This window comes from Ursus americanus, chromosome 2 (assembly GCF_024610735.1).
Source record: "Ursus americanus isolate L20-20 chromosome 2, mUrsAme1.1.p, whole genome shotgun sequence".
Classification (NCBI taxonomy): domain Eukaryota; kingdom Metazoa; phylum Chordata; class Mammalia; order Carnivora; family Ursidae; genus Ursus; species Ursus americanus.
The window spans coordinates 35,606,197-35,625,934 of record NC_142128.1 but is presented as its reverse complement, the minus strand read 5'-3'; the positions used below and the strand labels follow the sequence as shown (position 1 = coordinate 35,625,934).

At 38.5% G+C, this 19,738-nt stretch overlaps 1 protein-coding gene across 6 annotated transcripts in view; it reads left to right on the top strand.

Moving 5' to 3' along the window:
* RBFOX1 (RNA binding fox-1 homolog 1) overlaps positions 1 to 19,738 on the top strand; it is a 1,395,365-nt gene that overhangs the window by 24,511 nt on the left and 1,351,116 nt on the right. The window lies entirely within an intron of this gene.

Genomic DNA, 19,738 nt, shown 5'->3' with positions numbered 1-19,738 from the left:
GTGAGTGAATTCATCATATATGGAGCCTTGCAGGGGTAGGAAGATGCTTAGCTATGACAACAATTGCCACAGCAGTGTTTCATGTATTGAATATTGGCTGTGTTTAGACTTTTTTCTTTTTAAAGATTTCATTTATTTATTAGAGAGTGAGTGAGAGGGAGAGGGGAAGAGAATCTGAAGCAAACTCCGAATTGAGCACAGAGTCCAATGTGGGGCTCAGTGCCATAACTGTGGGATCACGACATGAGCTGAAACCAAGAGTCAGATGCCTAAGGGACTGAGCCACCCAGGCGCTTCCAGACTTTGTTTTAAGGGTTTTGCATCTATTATCTGATTTAATTCCACAACCACTACAGAAGGGCAGGGGGTAACTCTTGTTGTCCCTATTTTATACATAAATATGTAAATGTCCTAGAGATAAAGCAGTTTTCCTTGGGTTTCACAGCTAGTAAATATAATAAGCTAGTCTGGGGTTGGGACTCAGCTGCACTCAGAGATCTATTTGCAATGAGATGGAGGATATGCTCCCTTAATAAAGACTGAGAAGACCATGATACATAAAAACAAAGGCCAAAGTCTTTGTAGGATTTTAAAATGGTTTTAATTTAAATACAGCCATTTATATTATGGTTAACATGTGCCATGAATTTTACCATAAAATTGCCATATAGGATCTTGGGGCGCCTGGCTGGCTCAGTTGGAAGAGCATGTGGCTCTTGATTTCAGGGTCATGAGTTTCAGCCCCACATAGGGTGTAGAGATTACTTAAACAAAAACTTTAAAAAATTACCATACAGAATCTGATTTAATCCTTATATCAGGGAGAGTATTATTGTTTTTATTTTATATGTGAGGAAGTTGGCTCAGGAAAGCTAGTTGCTCAAGGTCAGGCAGCTGAGTTGGGATTTGAGTTCTGATCTCTGGCTCTGTTACTCACACCTTTAAACATCATTTCTTACTACATTAATATAAGTGGAGTGGTCTTTATTTTACTCTCCCAAATCCAGTGGGACGTGTAGCCTGAGTTCTCTGTACCTTTTGAAGTTCACTGATTTTTAGAAACTGCAATACGAGTATGAAGTCTAACTTAGATTTTTCTTCTAGATCTCAGATTTCTTTCTAATGATCAGTGCTTCTGAATTAGCTCTAGCCTCTAATGCTTATTTCTCTTTAAGAATGGCTCATCTTCTCCAGATACCAGTAACCTACCAAACTGCAATTTCTTCTGTTCTGCCACTGAAATTTCTTTATTTAATGCTCCTGGTAATAATACTGGACACACATTTCTGGATTAAAGTATGTGCCTTCTCAAATGATGCACCCTGGAAAGGTTATTTTTAATAAAGGTAGTATTAAAACACCACAAATAACTCTGTAACCTTGCTTGGACTTAATAAATTCCCTGCAGAAAATTACTTGCAGTAAACTCTTAAAATTCAGCTCACTTTTCATATACTGTGGCCTTTAGTGACCCTTATCAGTCATTACATACCAGTGACCTTTCCAAAGTTGAGAAGGGTAGTTGCAACAGCTTTTGGGTATTAATACTATAAGAGGTAGATATGGTTTTCATTCTTTGCTACTGATAATTAATTCATGTACTTTAAAGGCATTGCATTATTTCTCATATGACACAGTCTGTGATGGTTTCATAAGGGCATGGAATATAAATGGTTATCTTGGCTAAAGTGGGTTTCCATCATTTTTAGACACTGAGTTCTACAGCAATACTTAGACAGGGACTAGGCTTGGAAGGAACGATGCCAGGTTTTAGGGCACTTGATCATCACCCCTTACGTCAACTTCTGTGAATTTTTTTTAAGAGAAAATTTTTATTATGCAAAACATTGAGCATATACAGAAGTAGAGAGACTAGCATAAAGAATGACCAGATAGCCATCTCTCAGATTCCGTAATTATCAAGGTATAGCTAATGCTGTTCCATCTATGCCCTTGATCACTCTCCCTCCTCAGGCTCATGTTACTTTGAAGCAAATACCAGACATCCTATCATTGTTGCCATAAATATTTCAGTTTGCATTTCTAAAGGACAAAAAGGCTTTTGCTTCTCTGTTTATAATTTTGATTTAAGTAGTTTAATTTCTGTTGTAGTAAGAACACTTGGGATTGATCCTTTCAACAAATTTTTAAGTGCACAATATAGTAGTATTAACTATAGGTGCAGTGTGATACAGCAGATCTCTAGAACTTATTGTCTTGCCTAACTAAAACTTTATACCCAATAAATAGCTACAAACCATTTCACCCTCCCCCAGCCCCTGACAGCCACCCTTCTACTCTGTTTCTGTCAGTTTGACTATTTTAGATCCTTCATATAAGTGGAATCATGCAGTATTTATCCTTGTCTGGCTTATTTCATGTAGCATAATTTCCTCTACGTTCATCCATGTTGGTGCATGTGGCAGTAATTCCTTCTTTTTAAGACTGGATAATATTCCGCTGTATGCATATAGCACATTGTCTTTCTCCGTTCATTCATCAGTGGATATTTGGATTATTTCCATATCTCGGCTATTGTGAATAGTGCTGCAGTGAACATGGGAGTGCAGATACCTCCTTGAGATCCTAATTGCAATTCTTTTAGATAAATACCCAGAAATGTGATTTCTGGACCATATGGTAGTTCTATTTTTAATTTTTTGAGGAACTGCCATATTGTTTTCCGTAGTGGCCACACCATTTTGCATTCCCACTAACAGTTTACAAGGGTTCCAATTTCTTCATAGCTTTGCCAACACTTTTTTTTTTGTAATAGTCACACCTCACACCTGTTACAAGTCTTTTTTTTTTAACATAACCATAATACCTACTAAAAATTAACAGTTATTCCTTAAAATCATCAATTATTAAATCATTAAGTATCCAATTTTCTCGTAAGTATTATTTTTCAATAGTTTATTCAGAACAGGATCTAGATAAGTTCCATCCAGTGCACTTGGTCAATATGTCTTAAAAAGGCTCTTTTAGTCTGTTGTAAGGATCTTTTAATTGGTCCGCATGCAACATTTTTGTTTTTATTTACGTTTTCCTTTGTTGTTGTTGTTGACATTGTTGAAGAAAACAGATTGTTTTTCATGCAACATTTCCCACATTCTGGTGTTTGCTGATTGCATTCCTATGGTATAGTTTCACATGTTCCTTTGTCCTTTGTTTATCTTTTAAATTGGTAGATGGTTCCTGAGTCTTGATCAGTTCAATTTCTTCTGTAGTTTATTCTTTCAAGAAAAAACTCATAATATATAATTGTCTCTTTTTGTGATGCTATAACCATTAATGCTCAGTATTTAGGTTGATTAATTCTTAAGGGATTGTAGAATGATGACATTCTAATTTTATCTTTCCTTCTTCATGGATTTACTGGAATACTTTTTAAAAAGAATTTCTCTAGTCTACTATTAGGATCATCAGGGGTACAGTTGTCTAAGAAATATAGGAAAAATACTTGATTTTACTTTTTTGTTTTTAAATTAATCAGTTAATTTACATAATTCAATGGTGGCCCTATATTTTTTAATATTATTATAAACTCAGGGACTGAACTTACTGTTTATTGATGCTAAGATTATTCAGCCTTCTACCAGTAGGAACCTCCTCAGTTGCCTCGTGAGTCCTTTTGACGTGACTCAGCTTGTCTTTGATGGTTTTCTTGCTGTCATGTAGGACAGGAGATTCCAGATTCATCCTGCTAATGTCCTACCTCAAACCTGGAATGCTCCGTTACCTGGAGGAATTCTAGTCCCTAATAGCATTTCAGGATCATAATCTAGGTACTAGGGATGTCCTCTGGGTCTCTAAAAATCCCATCATCTCTTCCCCAAACAACCATCTTCCGTTACCTTCATCTTGATCAACAGCCCCTACATCTACGCAGGTCCTCAGGCAAGAAACTTCAGAGGTACCTTTTATTCAAGTTGCTCCCTCAGTGCTTGCACCCTCCTCCTCTCTCCCCAATTCCACTGCCAGTGTCAGACCTCTACATTCCCTTGCCTGGACTGACAAGTTTGACCCCTAACAAATGACTTGACCCTCTGGGCTTTCTCTTATCTAGTTCAGTCTCTACCAGGGCATCCAAGTCTTTTTTATGACAAACAAAACAGAAAAGCAAAACAACCAAAACTGTTCTTGCCATGCACTTGCTCAAAAACCTTCCATGACTCCCAGCTGCCTGTAGAACAACACCACACTCTAGCATAGCATTCAGTCTGTTCCAGCTCTTGATGCCGCTCTGTTTCCAATTCAGTAACCTACCACTTCCTTCCATTTTATTAGTGATGGGGATTTATTCATAGCTCTCCTAACTTTGTTCATACTACTCCTGTGTCTGAGATAGCTGTGTTCCCTTCTCCTTACCTCACCCAAGTACATGAAGAATCTGAGGTCAAGGCTGTCTTCAGATGCTTCTTTTCTGTGAAGCCTTGCACTGACCTCCCTGACCACAGTGATTTGCTCCCTCTTTTTTTTTCCTTTAACACTTGGCTTCTTCAACCTCTATGTGCCTTGATTTCCTAATCTGTAAAATGGGGATAATAATATTAATACCTACATCACGGAGTCTTGGGTGTATTAGATGGGGTTGTCTATATATAGTCCTTGGAAGTGGCTTGGGTACACTGTGAATGCTTCATAAATATCAGTTGATCTGTTGTTGTTACTGTTAGCAGTAAGCATGTTTGCAGTAACAATGTTTGTTTATGCTGCTGTTACTGTCATATATCCCAGCACTTTTACCTGGGTCTAGCCTTTCCTTTAAATTGGAAACTTCTTCAGAGCAAGAGTCATATCTTAGCAACTTTTAAAAAAGATTTTATTTATTTATTTGAGAGAGAGAGCTTGAGGGAGAGAACACAAGCAGGGGGAGCAGCAGAGGGAGAGGGAGAAGGAGAAGCAGACTCTCCACTGAGCAGGGAGCCCGATGTTGGGTTTGATTCCAGGACCCTGGGATCATGACCTGAGCCAAAGGAAACCCCTTAACCAATTGAGCCACCCAGGCACCTGAGCAGTTTTTATTTTTTAATCCTCAAGGCCAAACAGTGCCCTGCGCACAGTAGGCACTTGGTTATTATTTGCCAATTTTTATGTCATGTATATAGTGGGAATTATACATGTAATTCCTTCCTCCAATCTTGCATCCTAGTTGGAAACAGTAAACAATGAAATAATACCTTCTGGTACAGAAAGGTGTTGAAGATCAGGAAGTGCGAAGAGAGTTTGAAAGAGCAAAAAGAGGGAAGGATGGGTCAAAACCATTGGGGAGTGCCTGGTCTTGAAGAAGGGGTTGAATAAAGAGGAACAGGGCATTCCTTCTACGAGGGGAAAGAGTAAGAGCATAAGAGTAGGCTTGAGAGGAGACAGAGCCCTCAGTGTCTGAATCTAAACAAATAAAGAATATATTTCATTGAATATTAGTGAATCAAATAAAAACTGAAATGCAAATAGACATGGTCTTAGGAAATAAGAGCATCAGTCACAGTTTTATCTTTTGGGGTAAAATAATGTATTAAATAGTCATACTCACCACTGAACCCCAGATGAAGTTGTCAATAAAATATTATTCTGCTTATAATCTTACCCTACACAGAAAAGAGCTCTTCAGTCTTAGATGGATTCCCCAGTGTTTTAGTCTATGCCTTCCTTGTACACTCAAGATGATGCCTCTTGGTGATGACTATAACTCAGGAAACTTGCAGATGTGTGTGGAAGAAGCTGAAATCTCAGGCTCCTCCCTATACATCAAATGTTTATTTCACATTTTGGTTTGTAATGATGTGCTTTTTAGGAAATACAATATAAAATGCTGAGAAGGGGCAGGAAAGAATTATAGTGATTGTATAATATATATTATATGTAACTTATACATAAATATATACATTTATATAAATAATGTATGAATGATATTATAATTTTATAATTATAACAGTGCCTAGCATGTTTTGTATGCTATATACATGTACTCTATAATGTACTCAGCATTGGTATAACTGTATCTCCTATTGTCAGGTTCCCTGTCTTTTCCATGTGGCTGACATATTCCAGCTTTGAGAGTTAATGCAATGTGTTTTAGTTCAACGGAGGACTCAGATGAGGTCTGTCTGTTGAATGGTAAATACTGTGTGACATCTTGACCATCCTTCATATTGGATCTATGTAAGTGCAAACTGGAGAAAAGAATCATGATTTTGTTATTGTTTGTTTAGAACCAGTCAGTATAATGAAAATTCTTTTTTTTTTTTTAAGATTTTATTTTATTTATTTGACAGAGACAGCGAGAGAGGGAACACAAGCAGGGGGAGTGGGAGAGGAAGAAGCAGGCTCCTAGCGGAGGAGCCTGATGTGGGGCTCGATCCCAGAACGCTGGGATCACTCCCTAAGCCGAAGGCAGATGCTTAATGACTGCGCCACCCAGGCGCCCCTGTATAATGAAAATTCTTGTTCAAATCTCGAGCTTCCATCTGCCCTTGAAGTGTAGGATGTTTCTGAGCTCCAAACTCACAGATTTGCCTGCATCTCTACATAAGATTTGTCCGTTGGACATTATATTGCTATTGTCCACTGGCTACTAGTTTACATTTAGCCAGTGGCTACTCTTGGCTACTATTTTAAATTTTTTGTTTTTTGTAAATATTTGCAAATGGAGCCTATGGAATCATGTGTCACGGAAGTCTGTTCTTTGGCAAGAGACTGTGTGAGGATGGCATGTTAACTGTATTTCAATAATAAAAAAATTTAAAATCCTAAAGTAAATTTGAAAAAAAGAAAAAAAATAAAGTGCTGCATCGTTTATGAAAGAAATTTTTTAAAAAGCTTAAGTTTTGGAGTCTGGTAAGCAAAGGATCTGAAGCTTGAATAAATCAGCGAATAGCATGCATGATTTTTTTTCCCTCTCTCTCTTTCTCCTCCCCCTCACCCCTCTTCTTCTTCCTCCTCCCCTTCCTCTCCTGTCTCCTCCTTGTCTTTTATCTCCTCTGTCCCCCCCTTTATTCCCCCCTCTATTTCCTCCCTTGACCCCTTTTCTCTCTCCCTCCTTAACCCGTTTGTATTTGATTAAGTCACTGTTGAGATCCCATTGGGACATCTCAGGAAAAGGAAAATAAAAATCTTGTGACTCATCTCTGCAGGGAATTGCCAGGCTTACTTCTTTTCTTCCTATATCCCAACCCCTTTAGCTGCTACCAGGAGAGGAGACCGGCATGGCTGTTGACCAAATCAGCAAAAATGATCATTTAGCACCAATGTGGGCAGGTCTTGGTTGTGATAAGCATTAGGAATATGTAAAGGAGATGGTCTGTGAGAGGTACATCATGAAATCACTTCTCCAGCTATCCTGTTGGTCATTAATACAGATCACCAGCAATAAATATTTGAGACAGTGGCTAGACTGAACCTCTCATGAAGAATTAAGATATTTTTTAGACACCAAAAATGAGCTGCATATAGAAAGAACAAAGACCAGGTACAGATCAGTCACCAGAGTACCGATGTGGCATTGATTCAACTGCTGTTTTATGATACCATTCCTCTAGAGTGAAAAGTAAGTTTGTGTTTGTAAATGCCCTGGTGACAAGAATCTCTTTTTCCCTGAAGAAAGAGATCCATGTATAACTGAATTTTCCCCGAGAACACAAGAGGGGGGGAAAGCAATAAATCAAGTGAGTTTTTATGATCCCTATAAGCAAAAACATACTTCAGTTGTGATGGATTGTGATGGAGAGTAAATGAGGTTGCATGGAGGCTGTGTACTAATGTTGGTACTTACAGTGCTTAAACATATCGCCTGCCTTCTCTAAATGCAGCTCATTCGTCGGCTTTCTGTGATGCAGGAAATATCAGAATAATGAGCTGTTTTTCCCCCTGTCTTTATACTTTAATATCATGCAACTGTTTATTAATAAGCTCCAACCCCCAAAGGATTTTTCTAATCCTATTCTAATATCAGACTAAATTTAATAAGATCCATTCTTCTCCCTGCTGCATATGCCTCATTCATTCATTTATTCAACTAATATTTGTTGAGGGTCTCCTGTGGTGACAGGCACAGGGTTGGGCTTAGGGAATAAAATGTTGAAACAAGATGGGCTTGGTTTGTGCCTGCAAATGGGGACAGACCAAAAGGGAGAAAGAAGAGCAAAGGCACTGAGCCAAGAATGTGACCAGGCATTTAAGGGCGTATATAGTTTCTCTATTTTAATGACTTTGAGATTTGAGGAAAGACCTGAGTTTAGAATATTTGGTGGGGGGGGGGAGCGGGAAGGAAGGATTGCCTCCTAGGACCGTGGAGGGGAAATGTCTTGCCGTTTTCTCATTTTGCCAGGGCCCCTTGGCCTTGTTGAAATTTTACGATGGTTTGCTGTGTTCCTTTGAGGCAAATGTAACTTTATTCAGGTTACCAGAAGTAGGCAACTGCTCAGTTCAATTCCTGATGCAGGACAAGATGTCTTGCTGATGGTGAGGTCAAAGAGGAGGGGAAATCTTCAGAGGGAATGAAAGCCTGAAGCCTTCACTTCAGACAAAGCCCTGACCCAGGCTTTTCACACTTGAAACGATGCCAGATTTCAAAGGGGGCAGTGCCAGAGGAGCTAAAGGCAGACATAGGGGAAGCCTTGTGGAAAGAAGGATTTTGTTTGAAGTGAGTTTGAGGACTTGATGAATTTTAGGGTGGAATGGAAGAATGCAACTACATTCTTCATAATCACAGAAATTCTTGGTATAATAATTTTCTGTCAGGAATATGAGTGTTTATTGGTTTTCATCGTCCCTCCCTCCTCTTAGACCTGGATGTGCCTGAGATGAGCCTTTGGCAGCTTGCTGCACCAGCTTAGAACTATCTCTTAGACGGTGCCGTTGTTTATGTTGGTTTAAACCTCTAAAGATCCATCTTCATGAAAAGTTATGATGTCCTTGGTGATACCAAGTCAGCATTGTTCAGAAAATACTGAGATCCTGTATGTGTGTCCGTTCTTCAATCCATCCATCATTAATGTTTAAATTAAGGGCAGCAACGCTGTTCTGCTTGATCACTCACCTTGGTATTCCTACCACTGAAACTGGAACAACTCTTTCAGACTCTATAACTGGGGAACCAAGGAAAACAATGACTGTAAACGAACGTCACATCTCTGCACAAGCCAACAGCACATGTTCTGCTGATCGTTGTACTGCTTTCTCTTTTCATACTCTTTTCATAAAAGTCATAGTTTGCACATATGAAGTTAGGATTTGGCAGATGGGAGGGTGAAAGAGATGAATAAATCATCTGGACATAGAGTGAAGGTTTAAATTTTCCCCGGGAGTCAAGATGTCTTTTGGAAATCAAGGTAGCTATAAAGAAGGATCCAAGACAAAAGATGAGTAAGTCCTGAGTTCAGAGAGAGAATCTTCACTAAACAGCGGTGGTTACAAACAGGAATTAAACTAGAAGCGCTGAAAAGCAATATGTGACTTGTAAGGATGCTTGCCTCTTGTCCAGGGGACTGGAGTATGGTGATTTCTATGGAGAAGGCCTGATTCAAATCTCTCTTTTATTATTTGATTCTTTTTAGTGTTCTGTTTACTCGGCACTTTTTTAAATTTTGTATTTTTAAGGGATGGTGAGTGCTTTACAAGAGAAATATTCCAAGTTCATGTTTGCTGTGGGGAGGAGAGTTTGTGTTTAAATTGGTTCTCTGGGTAAATAGATATATTTTTGACATGGGAGGTTATTCAAACTGAGCATCTCTCAGTTTTATGTATTATGTTTCTTCTCTCTTCTCTCTACGTTGTTTTACTTTTAGAAGCTGAAACAGGGCCTTGGCCATCTGTTTATCTATTTCAGCCAAATTCACCATTCAGATAATGTACATTTCACAACTTAAGCCCACTTAGAGATCACTTTTCACCACTTAAAGAGCATTTAGCGATGATTCCAGGAATAGAAAGTGTATCCTGAGACCCATAATGACTTGATGGGAGAATAAAGGATCATTTGTTATGCAGCAAGTATAAAATTATAACAACTTCCCTCTATGTTTACAGATGAAGGACATTCTGGCTCTGGAAGGGGGGAAAGGGTCTCCACTCTACTTGTTGATTTTCCCACTCTATTTGTTGCCTTGGAAACAGATATAGGACACAGCATTTAAAGAAATAGATAATTGTCACCATTTGGACCTAAAATTAGGATTAGGGTTTTTTATATAAAATGAGAATGGAAGACATTTTACTTATTAATTAGGAAAAATAAGCTTGTAGCTACTATGCGCTGAATTTTGGCTCTCAAATTCTTAGGCATGGTATGGTAAGAGGATGTGCCATTTCTTCATCTGTAAGATGGTGACGATAACAGCAGGCCCCTCATAGTATTGATATGGGAGTTAAATGAGTTAATAGATGTAAAATACTTAGAACAATGCCTGTTATGTACTGAATGTTCTATAAGTGTTAGCTGTTATTCTAGGCTATTAATATGCCGTTGGGTGAAGCTCACTGTAATAACCTTATGAGACCAGCTCTCCTTATAATGCTTTAGCTTGACCTTTTGCAAAGTATCTCTTCAAATTCAACCTCTAAATTAGCAGTTCAATATATTTTGATGTTTGTTTCATGCCCTGCTTATGGTGTTGTAAACCTCTACATGAGTTTGTCGTGAGGCAATACAGAATCAGCATCAGTGTTACTGACCATTTGCCTACAAGTCCCTTAAACACACCCTTATTATCTTAAGACAAGAAAATATCTTGTAAAGATTCAGAACTATTTTCCAGAACCTGAGGGCACAGAGTTTAATCATAGAACCTAAAGGGAAGACAGTTCAATCAGTTACTTGTGAAGGACTGAAAACAGAAGGAGAAGAGTCTGTAAGAGTTAGGTCACACTGTCTTTTCAGGGCTACCTGGAATCTACACTTTTGTCTTCTCTCTGCAGATTTCCCCGCTGCATATGGCACATGGACGAGCATGGCTGCCCTGCATCTCATGCTACTGTGCCCACAAGACTGATAAAAATCAATGTATTCATTTAAAGTTACTGAAGATAGAAACTGGTTGGCCTGGCCCTTGCCAGAAGTCACCTCTAGTCCAACCCACTGGACTAGAGAAGTGGGGTCTTGATGCATAATCTACCTGGGTGGGGATTGGGGGAGATGGAAAGGTAGGTTCTGCAAGAAGGGCTTTTAGAAGGGCAGGGAACCATTACACTATTACAAATTCATTGACAAGTTAAGAAACCCGTGTGCCAAATTTCCAAATGTATTGGCCCAAATAATTAGACTGGATTGAACTTGTTCTTCATAATATCAGAGGAGAGAAAAAGAACTAAAGTCGATGGGTATAAGTGACAAGGGGTCAGATATCAAGTCCCAAGGAAGGAGTTTCTAAAAATATAAAAATATATATATAAAAGTTACGGATGAATACCCCTCTCTCTATATATAGAGATACACTATATTCGTATCTATAGCTTATCTATTTATCTATATCTAAAGAGATGTCTCTCTATATGTATCATATGTCTATTAATTGAAAGAGATTTGATTGTGGGGGCTGGCAAGCCTAAAATTTATAGGGCAGACTGTCAGACTGGAAACTCAGACGGGAGTTGATGTTGTAGTCTTGAGGCTGAAATCTGTAGGCCTTCAGCCTGGAAACTTAAAGAATTTCTGTGTTGCAGTCTTGGTGTAGAATTCCTTCTCCAAGAAACTGGTCTTTGCTCTTAAGGCCTTCAACTGATTAGATGAGGCCCACCACACCATGGCAGGTCACCTTCTTTACTGATTATAGATGTTGGTCACATCAACAAAGTACCTTCACAGAAACCATTTTAGACTGGGCATCGTACCCTAGCCAAGTTGACACATAAAATTAACCATCACACCATTCTACACCATCTTGATGAGTCTGATCTCTTTGAGTGGCAAAAGGGCAAGAAAGCAATCAGGGCAGATGTTTCCACATTTACCAACTGAGATGCCAACTCACTAAGAGAATAAGTTTCAACTGAGTCTCCCAGACCGGGCTACCTTCCACATAGTGTGGGTGACAAGAAGATGGATAAATCAGTGTGGGTTTATTAACATTTACTTTAGGGTTTCTAGTCTGGAGCATGTTTCTGGAAGAGAAATGGCAGACATATTATTTGTCCAGTATTCCATCACTAGTCTCTCTCTCTCTGATATCCTACATCCTTATTTATTTTTTCAACCAATATCTTCCTCCCTGATTACGTGTCTTCTAACAACTACCACTCCGAGTCCTCCCTAATTCCTCCCCACACTGGGGCTCTTAAGACTACCTTTTAGGGGCGCCTGGGTGGCTCAGTCATTAAGCGTCTGCCTTCGGCTCAGGGCATGATCCTGGTGTTCTGGGATCGAGCCCCACATCGGGCTCCTCTGCTGGGAGCCTGCTTCTTCCTCTCCCACTCCCCCTGCTTGTGTTCCCTCTCTCGCTGGCTGTCTCTCTGTCAAATAAATAAATAAAATCTTAAAAAAAAAAAAAAAAGACTACCTTTTACTCCACTATTGATATCATCATTTATTTTATTTTCAAGGGTGGTATTCATTACAATGCTATCAGCATGAGGAGAGGGGGCCTGTCACCAGGGCAACCAGAAGCACAGCATGTACATTCCCTCCTTAGTGGTTGTCTCCTTCCCTCTTGGTTGGATTCCAGCTGTGTCTTTGATTCATTCCATGTATGTGGTCACTGGAATGTAGACACTTGACAGCCTCCTCATCTTTAACTTGTCTGTTTTTATATAGCCCACTGGCCAAGACCTGCTCTCTAAAATCCACCAGTTTATTACCTTTAATTGCTGCAAATACAACACATAGTATTTCCAAGTGTATTTAACCACATGGTTATGCCTTTACAAACATTCTAACCACTAACCCTATAACATTTTATTTATTCATATTTTAATGCATGTCCCTCCTTCACTATGATAAATTTTTCTCCTGATCAGTACTACCCTTTAATACTGAGCTCTTCATCACTGAAGGTATCAGGCTACATGGTCATCTCTCTACCTAGGATTTTATAAAGGCTGTTTGTTGCATTATAAAGGAGGTTGGAATAGGTGACCTATAAATTCCTTAAAAATCTTAAGCTATAGGTTTACTTCATATCTATAACTTTCCCCCACACATATAATTTTAGATATGGTAGATCTCTAAAAATGAAGACATCTGGAACATTCCAAATGCAAGAATCAATGCAAAATATCTACCTGTAGTTTTCCATATCCTTCTCTCTACCTCCATAAAACCACTCAGAATTTATGAATAATTTTATTAAATTTATCTTTGGTGGTATACTTGAGGAAGTGAGACTGTAAGAGGACAATCTAATAAGAAAATCTATTCTTATATTTTCCACTTGGTCAGAATACATAGTTTTTAGTAGGATCTATGTGTGTATGTTTCTGAGTGCTATACTCGTAGATTTTGCCCTTGATCAGTCATTTCAAACTTGATGTTATATTTGAATCACACACACTCACACACATACACACACACATACACACATCTCTGAGACCAGAACATGTAGAATCTGAATCAACTGGTCTGGAGTAAAGTCCAATATCTGTAATTTTAAAAATAAAATTTTTAAAAATAAAAAGTAAAACCCCAGCCCACCTTATGGATGCCTAGGTTTGGGAACCACCACCCGTGATTGGTTCTCCTAGTTCTGGGGGAAATGGTTTCAGTGCTGTCACACATATTTCTTACCATGGGCAGTCTCTTCCCCATGCTGGCTTCCATTGTAGCATAGATTGTTTGAAAGCCTCTAATAATGCTCGTCCTGTTTTCACCCTCTCCCCTGTCTGCTTCATCCTTAATTAATCATTTCATCGTGTCCTTAGCCTGCTCAGAAATCATCTGAGGTGTGTCAGCAGCTTCAGGAGCAAATTCTCATCTTTCAGATGGGCTTTCAAGAACCTCCAAGCCTTCATTTCTCTTCTTTTGGGAGATGATGCAATGTGGCTATAAGACCTGGCTTGAATGCTGGCTCCTCCTCGGTAGACCTACTAAGCTTTAGGCAATGTCATTTCATGTAATCCTTATGACAACCCTGTGAGAAATGAGAAAACTCAGGCTCAGTTGGTTGAAGTAATTCACTTAATTGCTTAAGTAAAGATTACTTCTGGTCTAGATTTTAGCTCAGGTCTCTCTCCAAAATGTAGGATTTCTCCAGTATGATGTACTCCCTCCCAATGTCAGCGGAAGGGTTCCTAATCCTGATAATTTGGAAAGTGTCCTAGGAATGAGATATATTTCTTGCTTCTTCATTTTAATATTTTTTTTTAAAGATTTTATTTATTTATTTGACAGAGAGAGAGAGACAGCCAGCGAGAGAGGGAACACAGCAGGGAGTGGGAGAGGAAGAAGCAGGCTCATAGCGGAGGAGCCTGATGTGGGACTCGATCCCATAACGCCGGGATCACGCCCTAAGCTGAAGGCAGACGCTTAACCGCTGTGCCACCCAGGCGTCCCCTCCATTTTAATATTAAGAAGTATAATTGAGACATAGTTTTTGCGAGGGTAAGTGGAAAGCACTAATTAAAAAACATTCCAATTTCTAAGACTGAAGAACATCAGCTATTATTGAAAATGTAGACAACAGGAGGGAAAAAGCATTTATTCACATACAATGCTATTAAATTAGATGCTATTGGGAAATAGGACTGCACAGAAGATGGTTATTCACTGTTTTCTGGTATTGTCAGTACACGATTAAGGAATGGATGCCTTTTTAATATGCTATTCTAAAAATGTAAATAGAACATGTGATTTTAGAAAGTAGGAACTCATTATGTCAGAATTTAGATTCTCTGGATAGCCAACTGCAAAGGGCAGGTAAGTTTCCAGAAATAGATGAGGGTTTGGCCAGAAATGGCTGTGGGTACACTGTGCCAAGCATTGGCCTTTGCCAGGTGCCTGTTGTGATGTCAAGGATACAGGCTGAAGCTAGCCATATGGTTCTTGGAGTCTCTCTGCTCATTCCACACTCCACTCAGAGTTGTGGACACGGGCTTTTCTTTATCTGCAGGAGAACGTAATTGCTTTAGACTTAACAGGCTGAGCTTGACCCTTGAGTCGCCATCTCGCTGCATTATGAAATGCAGCATCAGCGGTGGTACTCCTGGTGGACAAGGAGGAGGAGAGGGGAGGGAGGGAGGGAGGGTGGTGTCTGAGCTATCAACATGGCACAGTTTAAATGTCAGGCTCTGCAATTTACAAGTGATCTGAGATTCATGGGAAAGGCAATGGAAAAGTCATTCTCTACACCCCTCTCCCTCGCGTTATAAAATTGAGTATGTCATAAATTCTGTGCATTGCTAAGTTCATGGTGCTTCTGTAGGAAGACATTAAAAATAGAACTCCTTACATCTTTGATTCTTGCCTAGAGAGCATCCAGGCCAAAAGTGTACATACAGACATTAAACTGCCTTTTATCTCACTTTTTCATTTTGGGGCCTCTGTTCTTGAAAGCCAAACACTTTTTCAGAGACAACCTGTGTCTGATGTAGCTTCATTTTGTTAACAGCAGAGTGAATATGGGGTGGATAAACAAGAAAGACAAGTGAATGCCTGGGTAGGAATTTTAAAGTTTTGTTGAAAACAAAATAGAAATAAATCACTAATAACACTATAGTAGTTTCCCCTTATCTGTGGTTTCAACTTTGATGTTTTCAGTTACCCTCAGCTTAACCATGGTCTGCAAGCAGATAATCCTCCTCCTGACCTAGGTCAGAGGTCAGTAGTATCCTAATGCTAGGTCACAACACCTGTGGTTCACCTCACCTCATCTCATGTAGGCATTTTATCATCTCACATCATCATCAGAAGAAGGGCGAGGGCCTCCTGGATGGTGCAGTCAGTTAAGCCTCCGGCTCTCGGGTTCTGCTTGGTCGTGATCTCAGGATTGTGAGATCAAGACCCGTGTTGGGTGCCATGCTCAGCGCATAGTGTGCTTGAGATTCTCTCTCTCCCTCTGCCCCTCCTGCTTATGCACTCTCTCTCTCTCTCAAATAAATAAATCTTTAAAAAAATGAAGAAGGGTGAATGCAGGACAGTAAAATGCAGGCACATCTCATTTTATTGTGCTGCACTTTATTGCACTTTGCAGATAATTGTATTTTTTTGCAAATTGAAGGTTTGTGGAGACCCTTTGTTGAGCAAGTTGATTGGCGCCATTTTTCCAAGGGCATTTTCTTACTTTGCATCTCTGAATCACATTTTAATAATTTTTGCAATATTTCAAACTTTTTCATTATTATCGTATTTGTTATGGTGATACGTGAGCAGTGATTATGACTTGCTGAAAGCTCAGACAATAGCTAGCACTTTTTAGCAATGGGGCATTTTTTAAATTAAGGTATGTTCATTATTTTTTTAGACATGCTGTTTCACACTTAATAGACTACAAAATAGTGTAAACATAACTTATATTTTTGGGAAACCAAAAAATTCATTTTTCTTGCTTTATTGTGATACTTGCTTTATTGTGGTGGTCTGGAACTGAACAGTTATCTCTGAGATACGACTATATGAGTAGGTTGTTAGAATTGTTCTATTTTATTATTAGTTATTGTTATTAATCTCTTTTGTGCTTAATTTATAAATTAAGCTTTATCATATATGCATGTATAGGAAAAACAGTATAGATAGTGTTCTCTACTTTCTGTGGTTTTAGGTATCTACTGGGGGTCTTGGAACATATCCCTTGTGGATAAGGGGGGACTACTGTAGTATTACTTGTGTGTTGGGGATAGTACACAGCTTAATACTAAGTACAGTCTCTGAGCTAGTCTGAGGAAGTATGTTGGGAGAGACATATTTTCTGTTTTCATCAGAGAGAAGTTTTGCTTTTCCCCGAAGCTACAGCCTCAGCCTCCCTAGAGAAATTTCTCTCCATAGAAGGGATTGTCTACAAAGGGTGGGCTGCTCAGGGCTAAATCCATTAAAACCAATTGAAGGAAGAGATTTTATTTGCTTAGGAAGGAAAAAAATAAAAAAATAAAAAGCTCATTACCTAGAGCAAAACGACTGCTTCAGGATTAAGAAATTGACAGTTAATGTTTAATTATACTACCCTGCTGAAAATGTAAACACAAAGCTTTCAAGACACTTAACACAAGCATATGTGCATTTATTATTCTATCAATTGGGGAAAATTCATGATTGTAAATGCCAATAACTTGAACAGTGTCTACCTAAGCTTTTGGTGAGTAGGTCTGTTGTATTCATGTTATGGGGAAAACACAGTCTATCAATAATGCCAAGATTGCTTCAATTTTCTTGTATCCTATAGTTTGCTTTAATTACTTACAATCTTTCTGATTTTAGGCTATTCACTACTTTTTTCACCATTAATAGTTTCATTAAGGAAACACATTCCATATGGAAATGGGACTGTTGTTCTTAAAGATTGGCTTTTCCTTTGAGTCTGAGCACTAACAAAACTTGCTCACCCTCTAGAACAACCCCGAAGGCAGCTTACGAAGTGATGGTTTCAGCAGCATAGGGCTTTAGCCGTTTCTAGGAGGGCGGGGATCAGGGATCCTTACAGTGTTGAGGTTCCTTTAATCTCTTAGAACAATGCCTGGCACAAAGTAGGCACTCAAGAAACAAGTCTAAATAGGAACAAAGAAAGAAAGGAGGAAGGAAAGAGGGAGGGAGGGTAGGAGGAAGAGAATTATCTGACCGATTTGAAGAACCTAGAGGCCTGCCGTTTTCTTGACATGCCAGTGGATTCTGTCTCTCGAAAGAAAGAGATTGTTTTGGCATTCTTTGTTCAAAAAGACCTTCAGAATCTTCTCTCTTTGAATTTCAAGGTCACATAAATCCTCCTGAAACTTGGTTATTTGAGGAATTTATAGAAAATTTCAGTGCAATAAGACGATGGCTATAACCTGATGTTAAGCAGTTAAGTATAAGAAAATCTACATCACAATTCAAATTCAGTGGAAGGGATTTTTAAAAATCTTCTGACAGTTAATAGAAAATCTTACTTTTTGTTAAAAAATGTTATTCGAGTAGTAATAATATAAGAACTTTGCATAACTAAACTTCTCAGAAACAGATCTATTGTAGGAAGAGGTGCTATCAGTACTGGGGGTTTTGAGTAAATATTTCTACTTCTGGTTCCTTCATTGTACCTGAATCCATCAGGAAAACCAGGTCAGGGAAGACATGGCATGGAAGTTAAAAATTACAGTTGTTAATATCAGCACTTGGTGTTGAGGACTTTTTAAAAAACTCCATTAAGTTCATGTATTCTTTATCATACCTCAGAGCACCTGCCCTTTGCAAACACAGCCATATCCAGTTAATCAAACCTGGGTATTTATAAGGATAAGCATTGCCCGAATTTCATGGTTTCTAGGATATAATCAAAAACCACATTATAATAATGTACGATCAGAAGGTACCCTCAGTTTTAGATTAACTCTCTTCAGATAAATCAACACAGAACAATACACATCAACACAAGCAGCTGGCTTTGGGGAGGCAAATTCATGGAAATTTTTGGCTGTAAGTTTTGTACAACATAATTTCAACATTTTGTTAGCCATTTTAACAGTAAAGCAGGAAGCGAGGTTCTTGTCTCACAGAGTCGAATGAATTTCGCAGACAAAGGAGAGTGAGTAAAGTGATTGAGTTTTTATTAAGCAAGGATACAGAAAAAGCTCTCAGGAGTGAGAGGGGTCCCAACAGGGTTGCCAATATACTCCTCCACTGACAGTCTTATTTAGAACTGAGCAGGGAGCTTGTGGCCTTTACATTCTTGTGACGTCTTGATTTGAGTAAGGACTGGTGTTAACATCTTTAATGGCTTACTTCTTTTTAGGGTCTGGTTATTTTTTGTTGGTCACAGGTGACTGTCATAAAAAAAGACACCCCACACCTCAGACAGCTAGGGCAGGGTGGTCTGGTGTGTTCCCTTGTCTCTGGTTTCCTTACACCTTCCCAGTTTTGGGATTTCTGTGAGCCTGATCCCATAGCCCCCTACCTGTCTCTCCCTACCTGGCTCTGCCTGTCCCTTACTCAACAGGATGGTTCATTTTTGCAGCCTAGGTCTCCTAAGAAGTTTGCTTCTAGATAATAACATTACATATATGTGTATGTATATATAATGTGTGCATATATATGTGTAAAATGATAATTTGTAAGTTTTATGTAACATAATTATATATACACATATATAACAATGATATAATTTATAAGTAAATATGTAAAAATAGAAATGTATATTATAAAAATTTTATTACAGGGAAGCAAATTATATATAATTAAGTAAACATACTTCTTATTTGCATGAGTTTATTTATCAATGTACATCTAACATTTTTCTTTTAATGCTTAGAATTAAGCACAACATCAAATTAAATTGTCAGGTTTTTATCTTGCTCCTTTGATTTTGATTACCTAGTATTTTCTATAACTTAATCACCAAATTGGAAAAGATCTCCAATTTTTGTGTCTGCTGAAGGAAAATGTAAGTAACTTTGCCATGTAAGGGGCAGGAAGGAATTATTTGAAATACATTTTATTTAAATAAAAAGGAATTATTGTTTCTTTTGAGAAACCAACCAGCCACTTGGACTAAAAAATTAATATAATTAGAAATTTATGATATTCTCATGTGAAATTTTAGTACATTTATGGATACCTCTTAGTAATATTTTGTGATGGATCATAATGAGTCAGGATCTATGCCTAGGTTATTTCTTTACCATTGTTCTT